The sequence below is a fragment of the Myotis yumanensis genome, unplaced genomic scaffold, assembly GCF_028538775.1.
Source record: "Myotis yumanensis isolate MYYU_CA2020_CCGP unplaced genomic scaffold, mMyoYum1.0.hap1 SCAF_2, whole genome shotgun sequence".
In the NCBI taxonomy this organism is placed as follows: Eukaryota; Metazoa; Chordata; class Mammalia; order Chiroptera; family Vespertilionidae; genus Myotis; species Myotis yumanensis.
This window is the reverse complement of record NW_027223753.1, coordinates 71,197,514-71,210,270: the sequence shown is the minus strand read 5'-3', so window position 1 is coordinate 71,210,270 and position 12,757 is coordinate 71,197,514. Positions and strand designations below refer to the sequence as shown.

General features: G+C 39.6%; 1 protein-coding gene across 2 annotated transcripts in view; it reads left to right on the top strand.

Moving 5' to 3' along the window:
* DIPK1A (divergent protein kinase domain 1A) overlaps positions 1-12,757 on the top strand; it is a 136,418-nt gene that overhangs the window by 21,633 nt on the left and 102,028 nt on the right. The window contains exon 1 of one of the 2 annotated variants that reach the window (XM_070405602.1): positions 9,245-9,265. The exons of the other annotated variant lie outside the window; for it this stretch is intronic. The gene's annotated coding sequence lies outside the window, so the exon portion shown is untranslated. Of the gene's footprint in view, positions 1-9,244; positions 9,266-12,757 lie in introns of those variants that run through there. 2 annotated transcript variants of the gene reach the window in all.

Genomic DNA, 12,757 nt, shown 5'->3' with positions numbered 1-12,757 from the left:
ATGTCAGGAAATCAGGTAGAATTAACAGACCAGTACAAATGCCTCCTATTATTAAACAAAGTAGGATTTATTACTTCCCAGAAACTAAACCATATTTCTGCCAGTGGGGAGGAGAACATGTGATGTTTGTACATTCCCTATAAAAAGTTCCTTTTTGTTTATAAGTCATGCTTGCTTGCTTTTAAATATTCCAGCTAAAGAATAATCATTTAAAGCCTAGCTTATGGGATTTATAATGAAGTAACAGAGTTATGATTTGAGATCATGATGAACCACAGTTTCTCCCATGAGCAGTCAATACACCTTGTTATGTTTAGCTGTCGGGAGTAGATATTTCTGTCATTTACCACCAAATCTAAGTGATTGAGGTGGTTTTGGGGTGCTGGACCATTTTATAACGAGAATGACAACTCTCACATCCATGGAGAGCATTGCAAGTCGGCATTGGCTATCATTTGGTACCATGTTTACAGAAAATAAAAGGAGAGTGAAACATTTTTGGCCCATCCTTCTCTTAGGGTCTGGCAGTTTATGTCTTGAGACCAAACATATCAAAGTTAGTTCTAGTCTAAGATGAAGAGCATCTCTATTTTTAGTACTCCCTAAAATATGACTCTATAAATACTTAGTGCAGAGCCAGTTTGTGTGCTAGGATTACATTTTCTTCTCTCCAGGGCCAGGGTCATCACTGTTGGGCTCTCAAGATTCTAAGTTCATGAGGAAGGACCCTGAGCAGAAATCCCCACACCAGATAAATTGTATATTCTAGAAAATTTACAAGTTTCCTGAAACTGTTTCTAAAGTTCCGTGGGTGGATGAGGGAAATTATTATATTCTTATTTCCACAAGCTCAAGAGAAACAAATCATATTTGATGTACTCTCATTTTGGTTATCATAACAATAGCAGAATGTAATCATATGGACTGCTGTATTATCAGACTGTCTCAGGCTGAACTGTTATTTTAAAAGGGGCAGAATTAAGTAAACAATATTTTTTCCTAAAAAAAAAAAAAAAGGATTCTAAGTTCACTAACAACTAGATCCTCTTTTCTCATATTCCATTAATTCCTTTTAATCAGGGTGCATGTAACCTTGCTTCATATTTGGAATGTAGCTTTTTTTTATGCCATTTTTATTTTTTATTTTTTTAAAATATATTTTATTGATTTTTTACAGAGAGGAAGGGAGAGAGATAGAGAGTTAGAAACATTGATCAGCTGCCCCCTGCACATCTCCTACTGGGGATGTGCCCACAACCCAGGTACATGCCCTTGACCGGAATCGAACCTGGGACCTTTCGGTCCGCAAGCCGAAGCTCTATCCACTGAGCCAAACTGGTTTCGGCTCTTTTTTAAATTTTCAATGAGTTCCTAATTGCCTTTCTTCTATTTTGGGAAGGGGGTGGGGCATAATATGCCTTTATCGTAGCCTCACTTTTTCCATACTCTCAGTTCTGTTTTCTATTCTGTGGAATCCCCCTTTGTGACCAATTGCTTTTCTAAGCTACTGCACGGCTGTCTTCCAAGGATTTCCCTCCACTCTTCTCTGTTCTCAGGATCCCATGTCTTCCACTGTCCTGATTTATGCTGTCATTTTACTGGAGTATATCCTGAAATAAATCCTTGAGAAAAAATGTGTGGGAAATAAACTTTCTGAGTCATGGCTAAAACTGTCTTTATTCTACCCTAGTACTTGTTTGTAGTTATGTTGAGTGTAGAATTCTGGGCTGAAAATAATTTTCTTTAGAAAATGTGATGGCATGGTCCCCTTGTCTTCTAACATCTCTTGCTGATAAGAAGCCAGTTTGACTACCAGTCCTTTGTCAGTGACTTGTTTTTCCTGTTCAGAATCTCCTTTTTATATTTATTTATTTATTTATTTATTTATTTATTTATTTTTTAAATATATTTTATTGATTTTTTACAGAGAGGAAGGGAGAGAGATAGAGAGTTAGAAACATCGATGAGGGAGAAACATCGACCAGCTGCCTCCTGCACATCTCCCACCGGGGATGTGCCCGCAACCCAGGTACATGCCCTTGACCGGAATCGAACCCGGGACCCCTCAGTCCACAAGCCGACGCTCTATCCACTGAGCCAAACCGGTTTCGGCTTATATTTATTTTGGAATTGCATTAGGAAATGTACAGATGAGGGTCTTTTATCAGTTAGTTTTATTGAGCACTCTCTAAACTCTTTCAGTCTTAAGACTTGCTTCCCTTCTTTGCCCTGTTGAATTTTATTATTTATTGAATAGTTTCTCCCCTTCTTTGTTTCTGGGGTTCTTACTAGTCAAATGTTGTACTTCTTGGATTAGCTCTTTGTCTCTTACAGTTTCTCTATCATTTCTATCCTTTTACCCATATGCTCTCATCCTGAGTTTCTCAGTTTTGTCTTCTAGATCATCTGTTGGTTTTCTTTCCTTTTCTAATCAGTATTTAAGTTCTAAGAATTTTTAATTTAACTTAAAAGTTCTTCCAAGGTCTTTGTTCCTTTTTTTTTTGTGGATTCTGTTCCTATTTTTTATGGATGCAGTGCTCTCTTGAATCTTTTAATCATAGTAGTTTTTAAAAATCTTTTCTTATGTCCCTAAGTTATATTTGTTCCCCTCAGGGTTCCTTTTTCTATATGTTTTTCTTAGCTCTTCTTTTTCATGCTTCTGATTTCCCTATGTGCCTGGCAATCCTTGGTTGTCCATTTAAATTTTTTTAAATTGAATTTTAGAGACAGAGAAAAGAAACATTGATTTGTTGTTCCACTTATGCATTTATTGGTTGATTCTGCATGTGCACTGACTGGGATCGAACCCACTACCTTGGCCTATTGGGACGGCACTCTAACCAACTGAGCTACCGGCTTAGTTGTCTAATTATATTTTAGAAAGGACTGGACAAAGTGATGTAGAGGAATGGTGGCATAAGGGCACAACTTTTCCTTTCCCCCGGACATTTCAACAAGTTAACCATCTATAATTCAACAAAGAAATCCCTGCTCAACACAGATGCATGCCTGAGGGACCCAAGCACTAAAACACCTAAAGGTGGGCATTCAGGAATAAATGGGAAAACTAGAAGGGAGGAAAGCGCAGATGATGCAGCCCTGCAAATGGGAGCTCATGGCTCGGCTGGCCCAGAGATGGGAGAAAGCCGGAGGTAGCAGGCACTTCCCTCAGCCAGGCAAGAGGAACAGAGAGCTGCAGGGAGTAGCCCAGCAGGGCAAGCCAGGAGAGAGGGAACAGTGCCTGAGTGGGCAGGTGCCTGACAGAGTGCAGGGTTCTGCCTGTGGCTTCCCACTGTTGGGCCGGGCAGCGGTGTTTCAGAGAAATGGAGTCACAGAGCCCTGCCACAGTTTGCACTCCCAAGACTCGTCTCTCATTGTCCTTGGAGTCAGGTCCAGGAGCATATCATCTGTAAACCAAGAGCTATTGCAGTAGAATCACTGTTTCTCTCTCTGTGACTGATCCCCAGGAGGGGTGCTTGGGGTGACCCCGCAAAGGTCAGAAGTCACCATTATGGTGAAAGTAAGACAAACCCCAACCCAAAACAGCGTGACTATACTGTCCTACCGAAGCTGAGGAGGCTCAAATCTGGTAGATCACAGAGGTAAAAGTCTTCTGATTCAGTGTCATCTATTGGAATAGAGTAGAAAGACCTCTTTAGAGATAGATGCGAAAGCAAAGGAGAACAGCAAATACTATGAAGAACCACAGTAACGCCGATGACCAGAGAGAAAATGAAAAAATCCCCAGAAAGCAGACTGGAACACATGGAAATATGTGATACAAATACAGAGATTTTAAGATTGCAGTTCTGAAAATACTCAACGAGGTGCACGAAAATGCTGACAGGCAATTCAGTGTGCTTAGAAAACAAATCAATGAACAAAATGAGTATTTACCAAGGAAACTGAAACTTTAAAAAAGAAACAATCAGAAATCCTGGAAATGAAGCATGCAATTAAGGAGATTAAGAGTGAGCTACTGCCCTAACTGGTTTGGCTCAGTGGATAGAGCATTGGCCTGCAGACTCAAGGGTCCTGGGTTCGATTCAGGTCAAGGGCATGTACCTTGGTTGCGGGCACATCCCCAGTGGGGAGTGTGCAGGAGGCAGCTGATCAATGTTTCTCTCTCATCGATGTTTCTAACTCTCTATCCCTCTCCCTTCCTGTAAAAAATCAATTATATGTATATATATATATGGTGAGCTACTGAGCCCTAGCCAGTTTGGTTCAGTGGATATCGTGTCCATCTGCAGACTAAAGGGTCTTGGGTTCGATTCTGGTCAAGGACACATGCCCAGGTTGTGGGCTCAATCCCTAGTAGGGGGCATGCAGGAGGCAGCCATCAATGATTCTTTCCCATCAGTGATGTTTCTATCTCTCCCTCTCCTTTCCTATCTGAAATCATTAAAAAAAAGAAAAGAGTGAGCTACTGAGCATAGAAAACAGAACCAACTACTTAGAGAAAAGGACTAGTGATATCAAAGATAGGAATCAAGAAGTGATGCAAAAGGAAGAAGAGAGAGACCTGAGAATAAAGAAAAATGAAAGAGCTCTATGAGACCTATCTGACTCCATCAGAAAAAGCAATATTAGAATTATAGGCATTGCAGAGGAAGGAGAGAGAAAGCATGGAATGCAGAGTCTATTAAAACAAATAGTGGATGAGAACTTCCCAAATCTATGTAAAGAACGAGATCCTCAAATCTAAGAAGCAAACAGAACACCTAGTTACCTCAATCCAAAGAGGCCCTCTCCAAGGCACTTGGTATTGAAGCTGTCAAAAATTAATGGCAAAGAAAAAATTCTCAAAGCAGCCAGACATACAGAAGCTGAGGGATTTTACCACCAGAAAACCTCCATTGCAGGAAATACTCTAGGGAGTTACTCTACCTGAAACAAAAATATAAGGTCACAACACTACAAGTAAGATCACCAAAAACTTACAGCATAAACACGGATAATTTACGACAACAAAAGCAAGGGGAAGGTGGAAAGGTCTGAACTAGCAAAGGAAGATGAAGAATAGATGTACTCAAAAAGGAATAAAACTACAGTATATGTGCAACTTCATTCTGTATAAAGCTAGTGGTAACCACACACAAAAATCTCCAATCCAAGACATAGAGCTTAAAAAAAAGAGAGGAAACAGAGGAAAGATGTATGGAATATTACCAAACAAAAATAACAGAAACATAAAGGAAAAGAACCAATGGAGGCACAGAGCTACCAGAAAACAAAAGATAAAATGGCTATAGGAAATCCTCATACACCAATAATTACCCTAAATATAAATGGTCTGAATTCACCAATAAAGAGGCACAGAGCCCTAGCAGGTTTGGCTCAGTGTATAGAGCATCAGCCTGGGGACTCAAGGGTTCCAGGTTCAATTCTGGTCAAAGGCACATGCCTGGGTTGTGGGCTTGGTCCCCAGAGGGGGGTGTGCAGGAGGCAGCCAATCAATGATTCCTTTTCATCATTGATGTTTCTATCTCTCTCTTCCTCTCCCTTCCTCTCTGAAATCAATAAAAATATATTTTAAAAAAATTTTTTAAAAAGAGGCACAGAGTAGCAGAGTGGATCAAAAAACAAAACCCAACCAATGCTGCCCACAAGAGACATATCTAAGAAGCAAAGACAAAAGTAGATTCAAAGTAAAAGGGTGGAAAATGATTCTCCAAGCAAATAACATCTACAGAAAAGCAGGTATAATCATACTTATATCTGACAAAATAGATTTCAAGATAATAAGAGACAAAGGTGGACACTTTATAATGGTAAAGGGAACACTACATCAAGAAAGCATAACACTTTTTAATATATATACACCCAACCAGGGAGCACTGCAATATAGAAAACAACCACTAGACCAAATGGACATAATTGACATTTACGGAACCTTTCATCCCAGAATATCAGACTATACATTCTTCTCTAGCGCACATGGAACATTCTCAAGGATGGACCATATGTTGGATCACAAAGCTAGCATCAACCAATTCAAGAAGATTGAAATTATACTGAGCATATTCTCTGACCACAATGCCTTGAAATTAGAAATCAACTGCAAAAGGGAAGTAAAGAAACTCACACATACAGGGAGATTAAACAACATACTACTAAAAATTGACTGGGTCAAAGAAGAAATAAAAGGTGTGATCAAAAGATACATAGAGTCAGCCCTAGCCGGTTTGGCTCTGTGGATAGAGTGTTGGCCTGCAGAGTGAAGGGTCTTGGGTTGGATTCTGGTCAAGGGCAGGTACTTGGGTTGTGGGCTCGATCCCCTGTAGGGGATGGTGCAGGAGGCAGCTGATCAATGATTCTCTCTCATCATTGATGTTTCTATCTCTCTCCCTTCTTCTCTGAAATCATAAAAATATATTTTTAAAAAGCAGCCTAAAGTCAGCAAAAAAGGAAATATAAAAATTAGAGCAGAATTAAATGAAATAGAGAACAAAAAGACTATACAAAAAATTAATAAAACAAAGAGCTGGTTCTTTGAAAACATTAATAAAATTGACCCCTGGCTAGACTCACTAAGGAAAAAAGGGGAAAGACCCATATAAACAAAATCAGAAATGAGAGAGGAGAAGATACCACAGATATCACAGATATACAAAGGATCATACTAGAATATTATGAGACTATATGCCACCAAATTCAATAACCTAGAAGAAATGGATAAGTCCCTAGAAATATATAACCTTCCTAGACTAAATCATGAAGAATTGGAAAATCTAAATAGACTGTTCAGCAGTGAGGAAATTGAAACAACCGTCAAAATCCTCCCCCCAAAAAACAGAAGTACAGGCTTCACCAGTGAATTCTACCAGACGTTCAAAGAAGATTTAAAACCTATCCTTCTCAAACTCTTCCAGAAAATTGAAGAGGCAATGCTGCCTAACACATTCTATGAGGCCAATATAACCCTGATACCAAAACCTGGCAAAGATAAGCCAAAAAAAGAATACTACAAATAAATATATCTAATGAATACAGGTGCAGAATTCCTAAACAAAATAGTAGTAAATCAAATACAATAGCTCATCCAAAAAATAATATATCATGATCAAGTGGGGTTCATTACAGGGGCACAAGGATGGTTCAACATATGCAAATAAATCAACGTAATCCACCACATTAACAAAAGAAAGGGTAAAAAGCATATGATCTTTTCAACAGATGCAGAAAAAGCATTTGATAAGATACAACATCCACGTATGATTAAAACACTCAATAAAATAGGAATAGAAGGAAAGTACCTCGACATGATAAAAAGGCCATATATGATAACCCCTCAGCTAATATAGCCAGTGGCGAAAAACTGAAAGCTTCTCCTCTAAGATCAGGAAAACAAGGATGTTCACTCTCACCACACTTATTCAACATAGTGCTGGAAGTCCTAGCCAGAGCAATAAGGAAAAAGAAAGAAAGAAAAGGCATCCAAATAGGGAAGGAAGAAGTTAAATTGTCACATTTTGCGGATGATGTGATTCTGTATATAGACAACCCTAAAGACTCCACCAAAAACTACTAGAAACAATAAACAAATACAGTCAAGTTGCAGGATACAAAGTCAATATGCAAACATCAATAAACTTTTTCTGAAGTTTTGTTGTTAGTATACAGGAAGGCACATTATACCAAAGAGCTATGGTAATCAAAACAACATGATATTAGCAGAGAAACAGACACACAGATCAATGGAACAGAATAGAGATCCCAGCTTGAAACTACCTGTATATGGACAGATAATTTTCCATAAAGGAGTCAGAAACGCACAATGGAGTAAAGACAGTCTCTTCAACGTAGAAGCATAGAAGAGACTGCAGAATCTCAGAGGGAAGGTGCAGGAGGATGGGTGGGTGGGAAGTGATCAACCAAAGAACTTCAGTGCATATATGCATAATCCATGGACACTGACAAGAGGGTGGTGAAGCCTGGGGAAGAGGGCAGGGTAGGCTAGAAGGGGTTAATGGAGGGGGAGGGGGACATATGTAATACTTTCAACAATAAAGATTTTTATTTTATTTATTTATTTTTTTAAAATATATTTTATTGATTTTTTACAGAGAGGAAGGGAGAGGGATAGAGAGTCAGAAACATCGATGAGAGAGAAACATCGACCAGCTGCCTCCTGCACACCCCCCACTGGGGATGTGCCTGCAACCAAGGTACATGCCCTTGACCGGAACCAAACCTGGGACCTTTCAGTCCGCAGGCCGACGCTCAATCCACTGAGCCAAACCGGTTACGGCAACAATAAAGATTTTTAAAAACGTCTCTTCAGTAAATGGTGCTGGGAAAACTGGAAAGCCACATGCAAACAAATTAAACTGGATTACAGTTTGTCCCCATGTACAAAAATTAATTCAAAAGGGATAAAGACCTAAATAATAAGACCCGAAACAATAAGTTACATAGAAGAAAATATAGGTACCAAACTTATGGATCTGGGTAGTAGAGAACATTTTATGAATTTGACTCCAAAGGCAAGGGAAGTAAAGGCAAAAATAAACGAATGGGACTATATCACACTCAAAAGCTTCTGCACAGCAAAAGAAACTGACAGTAAAACAAAGAGGCAGCCAACCAGATGGGAGATAATATTTGCAAACAGTAACTCCAACAAAGGTTTAATTGCCAAAATATATAAAGAACTTGTAAAACTCAACACCAAACAAACAAAAACCCAATGAAAACGCGGGCAGAGGCCCTGAAAATACACCTCTCCCAAGAAGACATACAAACAGCCAATAGATATATGAAAAGCTGTTCAACCACACTGGCTATTAGGGAAATGCAAATCAAAACTACAATGAGATACCGCCTTACACCAGTTAGAGTGGCCATTATCAACAAGACAAGCAATAACAAGTGTTGGAGAGGTTGTGGGAAAAAGGGAACCCTCATTCACTGCTGGTGGGAATGTAGACTGGTACAACCACTATGGAAGCAGTCTGGTGATTCCTCAAAAATTTAAAAATAGAGCTATTATACGACCTAGCAATCCCACTCCTGGGTATATGCCCGAAAAGCTCAAAATCGTGTATTTTCAAAGATATATGCACCCTACGTTCATTACAACATTATTCACAGTGGCCAAGATGTGGAAACCACCAAAGTGTCTTGAGATAGAGGACTTGATAAAGAAGATGTGGTACATGTACACAGTGGAATACTACTCAGCCATAAGAAAGGATGAAATAGCACCATTTGCAACAACATGGATAGACCTTGAGAACATTATGCTAAAGGAAATAAACAGGTCAGCAAAAGCTAAAAACCATATTATTTCACTCATGTGTGGGTTATAAAACTGAAACTCATGAACACAAACAGCAGTGTGGTGGTTGCCAGAGGGAAGGGGGGCAATAATATAAGGTGACAGGAGAAGATTTGACTCTGGGTGGTGGACACATGGTGTAATATACAGATCTTGTAACATAGAAACCCACACCTGAGACCTATATGTTCATGTTGACCAATGCCACCCCAATCAATTTAATTTTTTTTAAAAGAGAGAAAGAAGGACTGAGAAGGATTTCCTCTGTTATTTATTATTATTATTTTTAAATATGCTTTTTTATTGATTTCATAGAGGAAGGGAGAGAGATATAGAAACATCAATGATGAGAGAGAGAGTCATTGGTTAGCTGCCTCCTGCAAACCCTGGGATCGAGCCCCAAACCCAGGCATGTGCCCTTGTCAGGATTTGAACCTGGGACTCTTCAGTCCACAGGCTGATGCTCTATCCACTGAGCCAAACTGACTAGGGCTATTTATTTATCTTTATCAATGCTTTTGTTTTGTTTTTAAATATGGGTTGTTTTTTAACTGATTTCAGAGAGAGAAAGAGGAAGAAGCATGATGTGAGAAACATTGATTGTTTACCTCCGAGGACCAAACCCCAGAGCCTGAGCATGTGCCCTGACCAAGAATTAAACCGGTGTCCTTTAGGTGCATGGGAGGATGCTCAACCAACTGAGCCACATCAGCCAGGGCTCCTCTGCTATTTTAAAAATTGGTTCCTTTCCCCCTTAAATCCATTACCTTAGGGATGGCTGACTAAGCCCTCTGTGTAGGGCAGCATGCCTTGGCTGTCTTGCTTTCTCTAGGTGAGCCTATGCTCAAGCTTTGGGGGCCCTTGTGCCAGAGTACTGTACTCTGGGAAGACTGTGCTCCCACTAGAAGCCTTGGCTTTCTCCAGGTTGTTTGTTCCTTCAGCTATCTGGTTTTTCAGCTGAGGGTTAATGCCAGGCTGCCTGTGATCTGTGTGGGGGTGGGGGGAAAAGATGGGAGTGCCAACCAGCATAGTTCCAGGTACAGACCTTCAATTATCCCACTGTCTTCAACCCACTTCTCACTCCTGCCCTCCCTTGTACCTCCTGGCCCAGAGCCCAGAGCCATCGGGTGTTCCAGGGCAGATTGGCTCTCTAGATTCCTCTAGCATTCCAAAAAGCAGCTTGGTTTCCAGTTCCTTTCAGGTTGCCTTTTGGAGTATTCTGGGCTGTGGCTTACTCTGCCTGCCTCATCCATCAACACAATTTCATCTGATTTTTTAATCTAGACATTTGTTGGATCTTTCATCCACTGGTGAACCCCCCTACTTACCTTTTCTTTTGTGATAAGAGGTTTATTGCTTCTTTTGCCTTACTTAGTTGAGTGTGGTTTTGCAAGCTATATGTAGTAAACATTTATATCCTCAATCTACCATCTTGAACTCAAAGTCCTGTTGTGAATTTAAACTGCTGTCTGTCTCCTGGGTATTTACTGACCTACCCTGTTTATATTCGTGGCTGCAGTGTCTGTTTAAGCATTGCATAATTAGTAAATTATTTCAATAAAATGAAGCAAGAGAATTGGAGTAAATAATTTAGAGCAGTGGTTCTCAACCTTGGCTGCACATTAGAATCACCTGGGAATCTTTTTAAAATCCTGATTTCTGGGCCTCATACTCCGGAAATTTTGTTTCTTTGTTACTAATGTTGTGGCCCCACCCCATAACAAAGAAACAGAATTTCCAGAAAATGAGGCCCAGAAATCAGGATTTTAAAAAGATTCCCAAGTGATTCTAATGTGCAGCCAAGGTTGAGAACCACCAGAGGCACAAAGATATAATGGTGAGGGCATGTGCTGGGAGGGGGCGGATAGGGGGTGAGCGCGGCCAGGGAGAGGTCAATGGGCGAAAAAGGAGACTTATGTAATACTTTAAACAATAAATAATTTAAATTAAAAAAAAAGATATAATGGCATCTCCTCCCCCCCCCTTAAAATCTTGTATAATAGCAACAGTTTATTTTAGTAAAAAAAGAAAAAAAACTATTCCATTAAAGATTAGAGTCTTAAATTAGCACCAATTTTGTGCCTCATTTCTATAGGTTATAAGTCAACAGGATATTACCTGCTATGTACCAGTTAAGTACTGAGCTTGTAGCAATGATGTGACAGAATTTTGTGCATTGTTTTGGGGAGGGGCACTGATTGATAAATAATAAATGGTGTTTTAAAAAACCAACAAAAATATCAGGTTGCTGTGTGCACAAATAATTACAATAGGTGATGTGATAATGAGGGTGAGGACATCTGTGTTGCCATTCGGTTGGAGAACCTTGCTGTGGAGGGGCAGTTACCTGAGCTCTAATAAGCAGGAGCCAGCCAGGCAGACACGGGACCTGGCATTACCATCAGAGAGCATACCCTTTCCACTTTATTCAGTGCTACCCACACTTTAGTTTTGATCAGACTTCTGTCCTATAAAAGGTTTTTATATTAACGTAATGAATTGCTTAAACATTTCATCAGCTTTCAAATAGCACTTTGGTGAAATAGAAAGACTCATGAGATCATTTATTCCCCTAGGACAGAGAAGGGATAAACAAGCCTTTTTAGTCTGTGATAGCAGGATGGTTTGGTGAATTTAAAAGGCCTTAATTATTATGCTTTAAGCAGCAGCTTAATTTGCTTCAGTCTGATTCTTAGCTTTCAAGAGTTCTTCCTTCGATATATTCTGTTGCTATTTTGGTGCTTGTCATTTTTCTATTGCACTTTTCCTCATCAAAAAGTATTTACTGTTCACTTCCATATAGTCCCTGCGGTGATGTTGATACTGTGGGCTACAGATGCACATTCACTTTTATCTTTGAACTGGGTACACTGTCCAACAAGTGGGGGGCATGGGTAGTTTAAGGGAGCCAATTGTAAGTCTTTAAATTCCCCATATACTTTTTCTAACATTGTTCAGCCTGAGAATGTGCAGCAGGGCCTGCTTTCCCACCTTCTCTTTCCCAGTTGCCCTTCTCCCACTATTACAAAAGAAAGGCATATTGCAGAACCATCTCAAATCTTACAGAGGTTCCTGGAGGTAAAACCACCAGGCGCCAAACAAAGGGCAGTTGAAAATGTTGGTGTCTGTGTTAAGATAGTGAATGACTGAGTAACACCATCTCGGGAAATGACTGGATAACAGTTTCTTTTGTAATTCAACTACTTTCCAGTTTTTTGCTCTTACAAAACTGAAAGAGGAACTAATTGAGTTGTTTGCTAATTAACTTATAGATTATTAAGTATATTTTATGGTATATTACTGTCATTTTTGTCACATGGCTTAACAGATTTCAAAGAATTGAGAAGTAATGACTCTAATAAGACTTCCATTCCCATCTTCTCATTTATGTGAAGAATGCCTCTCACCACTTAAAGTTATAAAAACAAAAAGTAGAGATAGAATTGATGTTGAGCCCTATTTCATCCTGGCAAT